Below are 7,876 nucleotides of genomic sequence, written 5' to 3'. Positions count from 1 at the left end.
GTGCTTTCATGGCTTGTCAAAGGCCCCACTGGCAATGACTAACAGCATTTCCCATGACTCAGGCTCTGTATTGCCCAGGCCCTGGTTTTCTGATTGCCCACTTCATACAGATTCTTCCTATTGGATTTCCACTGCACCCCCCTTGGGCAAGACTTAAAATGGATACAAGAGTTTTCTCTCTCACCCGTGCCTATAGGGTCCATAGAAGACACTCCTACCTCTTTTGCCCTGAAAAACCTCAGGAGTACAGTCCAGCCCCAGTGCAGCAGCAACTCTCCTTAGCTTCACAATGAAAGCAACTGGCTTTCAGGCCTTGTTGGCCTTGAAGTTTCATGGGCAGGACTCAGACACCAGCCTCCTGGATCCCCCTACCTGCAGGGGACAATATCAATCACTCCAAGTGGTACTTTCCTATAATTTGAGGTGCAGGAAAATTCCACTCTTTCTTCTTATGGGGAAGGAAAACTCTGAGCAATGCTCATCTCAGAGGCATTCTCTTTTAAAATATTCTCTTGGTTTCCAACAATTGTGAGTGAGGGATTTTGAGAGTTGTCGTAATGGGCTTCCAGATAATTATTTTATAAATTCTGCATGCATCCTCGTGTGCTTCAACCAGTTTAACACTCTGTACCACAAGTGATAGACACTCAACCCAACCCTAGTTTGTTGACGCAAAATGGAGGATTTATTGTAAGGACACTGGGATGTCTCATGGAACCCAAGACCGTGAATTCAGCTGGGGTTTAGGAATTACTATAACCAGGGGCTCAAATTCCCTCAGGACTCTCTCTGTGTTTTGAATTACTGCTTCATTTCTGGCCTCTGCTTTGTTGTTTTTGTTGCTGATGTTGTTTTTCTCTTCCTGCAAGCTGACTTATTCCCCTAACTTCTCTGGTCCATGTTTCTTGGGAAACATGGCTGCTGGCAGCTCCAAAATACACATCTTATAGTCCAGCCACAAAAGGAGAGACTTTCCATTTTCTCAGGCCCAAGACCAAGGATCCTGGGGAAAGAGGCACGTGATATCAGCTTGGTTCTGCAGCCATTATTTCAAACAACAAGCTCTGTGTGGCAGGAACTCATTGTAACTGGCAGCTCCCCCTGCAGCCCTGGATAGTGCGTGAGGTAAAAAAATCTCAGAAGAAGGCTGCAGCTATTAGGAGCCCCTGAGCACTTTTCCAGCTGCCCAGTCATTTGGATTTGTGTTAATGTGCCTCAAGGGTCAAACTCCAATTTTAGTAGGACTGGAAGGTGGTGATGGGGTTCTGGTTTGTGTAAAAGCCACAGAAACCAGGCCATCTAGAGAAGCTCTCTCTTCCTACCTCTTCCACTAATAAAGACTTTTTTCCTACCAGTCATAAAGCATTTATCTCATATACCCTTTAATTCTGAGATAACTGCCCAGAGTCTACTTTTCATACAAGATTGTAAATACCTAAGGTCTAGAGCTATATTTTCGTCATATTTATATACCCCAAGCACTGCTTTACATATGACATTAATTAATTATACTTAGTGAATATATGAACAAATGAGTGAATGATTCCTGGGGATGTTTGCCTTCCCTGTGAACCCACTCAAAACTTACTGAGAATGACCAAGGGAAAAGCACTCATGGATCTTGGGTAGAATTTCTTGCTTCCCTTCCAGAAAATCTGGGTTTCATACACAAATAAGGTACAAGTTCAATATAGCATCCAGCACAATATTTCGCACATAGAAGCTGCTCCGCAAATGTTTGCTGATTAGCTAGAGATACTAAACCCCTGGCTCCATTTTGTTCCTGCATCACCTCCACGTCCTGGGTCACCTAGCCTTCCACTGCCCCGTCCGCCCAACCCACCTTGGCACACTGTAGTCCCTCAGGGACTGGGTTTTCCCAGAGGAGTCTCAGCAGGTCTGTTTGCTCAAGGGACTTCACTCCTCCATTTTGTTTTCAAAGGAGTTAGAGCTCAGAAATGACTTCCCCAAAACAAAGAAACAAGATGCTGGAAAAAGAGAAGGATGGTAATTGTGAAATCACTCTGAACTTTGGCCTGCTTATCCCGACCATCTGCAGAGAAGAGGCAGACTGGGGTTGAGTACTAGATACTTCCCTAGAAATATGAAGCTGAGAGAAGTGTAGAGAAAGGTCAAACAGAGGAGTCTGATGAGGCAGAAACTTGTTTTGAATCAGGCATTAGAAGGAAGCCAAAACTGGGAAAGCATATCTTTATTTAAAAATCCCATTAAGACTCATGGGGAGGGGGTTGCAATTTCAGGAAGTGACTAAGTATTATAAGTACCCAAAATTAATTGATGGTTTTAAGGAAGAAATAGAGTGTAGGTAAAACTGCGTCATAAACCCATCATTGGAGAAGAGAAAGACTATTAATTCACATGATTCCTCATACCACAGGACAGAAAAGTAATAGTTCAAGTTGTGTATGATGAAATCTAATGCTGTGGCATAATTTTTTCTCATCGATCGGTTCCCAGTCTATCTCTGGTGATTTATAGGAATAATGGGGAGGGAGTGCTTACTGTAGGATGGCAAGGGCTGGGGAGGTCTACTGCAATACTGGTTTCTAGAGTTAATAGATTTTCAATTATGGCACTATGGAATAGTGTTATGCTCCTAGAGGCAGCAATCCTGAAATGTAGCCACTCCTAGCTGACCAGACCCTACCCACAACTCCACGTAGGCATCTGAGCAAGATGGGAGAAGCTCCTACTCTGGTTAGTATCCTGGGACATACCTGGCTGGATGGTCTGAGTCCCAACCCTCACCATTCGAAAACTAATGACCTTGAACTACTCATTCCCACATCCCTGAAACTGAAAATCTGGGAAAGATATGGTTCACAGAACCAGAATTATATTTGTTCTACCCAATGTAACATGGCAGCCTAGAAGAGGTTTGATCTAAGAAGCAGGGAGTCTAGAACACAAGGCAGGAGATCTTAGCAGGCGTCACGGCAAAGAGTCTAACCAGGAAAGAGACAGTCAAAAAGTACTCAGAGTCAGGAGTCAGGAGAACAAGAAGTCACCAAAAACACCCTAGGCAGAAGCCACAACCCCTTCATCATTGTATGCTTAGCACTTAGCACATTGTTTGACACAAATGTGCACTCAAATATTTATAGGATAAATGAATGAAACAAGTCTGTGAAGTCTGGTACAGGGATAGCAGAGAACTTTATTGCTCAGGGAATGTTCACTTGTTCCTCCATTGCCCAGCCCCCTAGTAGATAAGTGGGACTATTGACTACGATAGGCCAAGAGGCCATCTCTTTACTTGCAATGGTGACTGTAGAGACAGCACGTTCCAAGTGATACAGTTCAAGATGCAGGCACTTCCGTCAACTTGGGCTCTTCAATGCCCACATGGAGCAGAGCTCCCACCCCAACTCCTGACCTGTGTTGGATAAGTAACGTGAGTGAGATAAACCTGTGCTATGTAAAGCTATTGTAATTTCCTTAGCCAATCTGAATAAATATAGCAGACTAGATTTACCAATTGCTTCGTCAGCTCAGGCTGCTATAACAAAATACCATAGACTGGGTGGCTTAAACAACAGACATATATTTCTTACATTTCTGGAGGCACAGAAGTCCAAGACAAGGTGCTGGCAGATTGGCATCTGATAAGAACTTTCTTTCAGGGTTACAGACAGCTGCCTTCTTACTGTGTGCTCAGATGGTGGTCTCATTCTTCTTATGAGGACACTCAGCCCATTATGGGGGGGTCTGCCTTCATGAACTTATCTAAACTCAATTAACTCTCAAAGATCTCACCTCCTAATACCATTGCATTGGAGGTTAGGGCTCCCACATATGAATTTGGGGGTGATAAAAACATTTAGTCCATAACACCAATTCAATCCCATGGCTTCCTTCTAACCCTAATTGCAAAAAGGCCTCTTTCTCTGAATGTTACGTGATCTGGTTCACCATCCTTTAACTCTTTTATTCATCTTTGTCCCCATTATCCTCCACCTTCCTTTCACTCCCCTCATTCATTACAGATTTTATTAGCTGGCTCAAAACTTTCATTTGCTCCTCAGCTCTCGCCACCATCCGTTTCACATCCATACCAACTATTCATCCAAAGTCTTAGCTTCAAAAGTCCTTGATATCATCGACTCCGATAGCGTTCATCTACTCAGCATCAACCAGCCCTCCTATGGCCACACGCTAGACCGTATCATCACATACCTCTCCCACCTTTGGAAATGCAAATTCCAATACATCAAGGTTCTTTCCCCTCCTTTTCTCCCTCCACACTATGGTTAGACATCATTAAGCCTTATCTTTCAAATCCAACCTGCCTCCCCTAGTGGACCCTAAGCTCCCTGAAGTCAGGACTGTGCCATATTTCTCTCTGTGTTCTCAGCACTTAACACAGTGCATAGCCCAGGGAGTCATTCAGAAGATACTCATGACAAACGGATGAGCAAAGAGGCTCCACTGCACACTTGGTGGGTGGTTCCCCACAGTCCCTTAAAGGTGTTGCTTGGTAAATGACATCATAGATTCTTAAAAAATCAGAATTCTATTTCTGGCTCTATCATCAATCACCTACATGGTCTTGAACAAGTCCTTTGACTTCTTCCTGAATTTCAGCTTCCTTTTTTTTTTTGCTTAATTGTTAATAGGAATCAAATGAAATCATGAATGTGAAAGTGATTTGAAAATATAAAGAACTGTATAGAAATACAAGAATCATTACAATAACACCAACGGGTTTTTCTGTTGCTCAGCATGTACTGCCCTGTCAGATTCACTCTTTATTGGTAGAGGAAAAGCTTTGAAAATGTTGGGGGGAACAAAGTACCCAGAAAGCCAAAGATGAACCATGAGATCTTCAGACTATCACAAGCTGCTTCGTTCAGACTTGCTTAATCCTTCATTTACTAAACATTCATTAATTTCCTACTATTTCCAGCTACTCAGCACAACACAGGCCCTGCCCTCATGGAGCTCAGTTTTTTGGTGGAAACAGATGAGTACATGAGTAATTGCAATTAGTGTGATAAAAACCAAATTGAAGTAAATGCTGGATGCTAGGACTAGAGGAGCCCCTAATTCTCTCTGGGGAGGGGCCTAGGCTCTACTCAGCTACACAGGATCAGCTTTCCCGGGGACACAGTGATTAGGCCAGAATCTGGAGGAAAATGTACACAAAAAAGAACTGAACTGGAAATTGAGATCCATTCCTTAACTCCTCCCCCAGTCTCTGTTTCTTACCCTGGCACTACCTGGGCATGACCACAAATGTTCCATATGCGTGTATAATTATTCCACTCAACAATTCTATCACACGCACGCCCACTACTTGCTTCAGCATGAATTATTTCCAGGCCTTCTGAGACCGAATTCTGCTTTCTTCTCACCATGTCACACTGACTATCATTCTTGGAAAGGTGTAGTGTCAGAGCGTGAGGAGGAGAATGAAGCTCTCCCACAGCATCTGGGATTGGCTTCAGAGCTTTAGGGCAGGCTTACTATCTAGGTGACCAGGTGGCCTCCAGCCAGAATCCTTCCTATGCCAGTTGCTCCCTCTAGTTCAGGCCAAACAGATCTATATCACATTGTGCCAGATTTCCCAGCCCCGTGCAACGGAAATTAAATGATGTCTGCACAGGAGCAGCGCAGAGGCACTGCACTCCCAGCTGGCCAGGCAGGACTGGGGATGACAGGGAGAGTGGGAATTACTCCCAGAGATGACAACCTGACAAAACAAGTGTGCCCTGAGATGCAGACTCAATATTTTACTGCCACAGGTTCAAGAGCATAGCTTAAACAAACAGTTGGGACATTTTTAGTAACCTGTGGACCTCAAAGTTAACCTCTTCTTTACTCTTCTCCTAGCCCCCTAGGTAGTTCTCTCTGTCTCTCTCCCTGAGTGTTTGTGGGAGTTGGGAGAGAGCAGCAGGGGACATGGGGTATGGAGAATACACAGATGTAATTATTGATATCAAATCAACATTTTCAATTACTTTCTACTTATTTTCCCCCTTACTTTTTCTACTTGTAATTATGGAAATTTGTAACAAAGGTCCACTTAGATACACAAGGGGGACAGTTTGAGAAACAAAGGATAATATATTATTATCAGCCCCATGCTCTTCTTTCTCTTATGCATGTCCCTCACTGCTGGCTTACTGTGCAGCATTCCTGGCTTAGCAGAGAAGTCCACTGTGAACCCACCATCTTGGAGCCCTCTTCAGGGTATGTGACCCTTTCTGTATGAATTGAAAGAGGGATGTCCCTGCCAGGAGGTGGGGCACCAAATGCAATGCCTTTGGAATACTCAAGGGGACAACTTTCCAGAATTCAGCGAGATTTGAGATGTAAGAGTACACACACTCCTTTCTCATCCCTAGTGACAGGATGACCCAGGCAGGAAGCAATTATGCTGTAGTAGTAACCTCTGTAAAGCTTAGAATCAAGGGGTCCATGCATCTGAATATTATCATGCTGCTCAAAATAACATACCCCAGCAAATAGGGCACGGAGTCTCCAAGCTACAGCATCAACATGATACATTTCTTCCCCTATCAGCTTTCCTGATTCAGATCAGCTTTCCTGATCACTGATTCAGAACTTTATTTTTATATTAAAAAATATACATTATTGGGGAAAATGCAAAATTCTCAAGAATGTTTACCGTACTCCAAGAGGTTAAAAGGGATTTTGTGCCTGCAATAGCTTCAGACTAAAATATCTTTCATTTTTCACTGGGACTGTTTCACTAAAATGTTGAGAGGTTCTGCCCAGCAGCCTTCTCCTCCTTAGGGCCCAATAATGGTTATCTTTTTCCAAGGATCCATTGGAAGTGTTCTTTAGCATCTTGGCAAACCTAGTTTTGAGCCAGTTCTAAGAGAACTCAGGTTCAAAGCCTGCCCCTCCAGAATGCAAAGACCAGTTCGCCACCAGCTGAGATGGGATGCTCTTCTCTCCTCACCCACAGTGACCCCAGGATTCTCTAACACTCACCTCGCTGAGAAGACAAGCCAGAAGAACCACCTTACCTTCAATAAACACCTCAGGTGGGAAATGGATAGGTCAAGTCTAACATAGTGCTGGGCAGGCTTCAAAGTAATAAAAATCCTTGAACTTCAAAGCAAGGTCCTTTTTCACTTCTGTTTTTCACATGATCCCTTTGCTTTTTACCTCTTTTGTACAGAGGCAGAGGGCTCTCCTTTTTGCCCCCAGCTGAGGCACATGAAGGGGTTCAGAACATGCCACCCCCAAATATACCACTTTGGCATATTGATTATTTTGAGCTAAGGCACTTGAAAAACAGCAGATGCAGGAAGAGCTCCCTGACTTGCCCCTTTTTACCCAAAAGCGGGTCACATAACTCCCATGAGAAAGGTGACCTCCCTGTGCTAGGGAAAGGACATTCTTATCACCAGAAACTGGGAGTCAGTACCAAAATGGATTTGTCCAAACAAACCTACTAAAATAACATCTACTAGTTTGCCCCATGTATTTCCTGGTCACCTTCCCATAATTTACCACCTGTACAAGCTTAAACCCCTCTTTTATTTTGTCTTGTCACATCTCTACAAAGTTTTTGTTCTTTGTTAAAAAGATTTAGAAGGTCTGAGTCCTAACCATTTCTTCGGTTCTTTGGTTTTCCTATGACAACTCCATGTATTTACAAAAATATTAAATAAAAATTGTATGTTTTTCTCCTGTTAATCTGTCTTATGCCAGCTAATTTCTGAGGTCCAGCCACAGACTCTAAGAGGGCAGACAGAAAAAGTTTTCCTTCTCTCCACACACCTGGATCCACCTAGAACCAGGCTTGAGCACTCTGGCTCTCCCTAATCCTGATTGTACCTGGGAAACTGAGGCAGGCCTACACCCACTGCACTGTGGCTGG

The sequence above is a fragment of the Rhinolophus sinicus genome, chromosome 14 (assembly GCF_057876585.1).
Source record: "Rhinolophus sinicus isolate RSI-liver-muscle chromosome 14, RSI-T2T, whole genome shotgun sequence".
Taxonomy (NCBI): domain Eukaryota; kingdom Metazoa; phylum Chordata; class Mammalia; order Chiroptera; family Rhinolophidae; genus Rhinolophus; species Rhinolophus sinicus.
The sequence above is the reverse complement of the archived record's forward strand: the minus strand, read 5'-3'. Positions refer to the sequence as shown.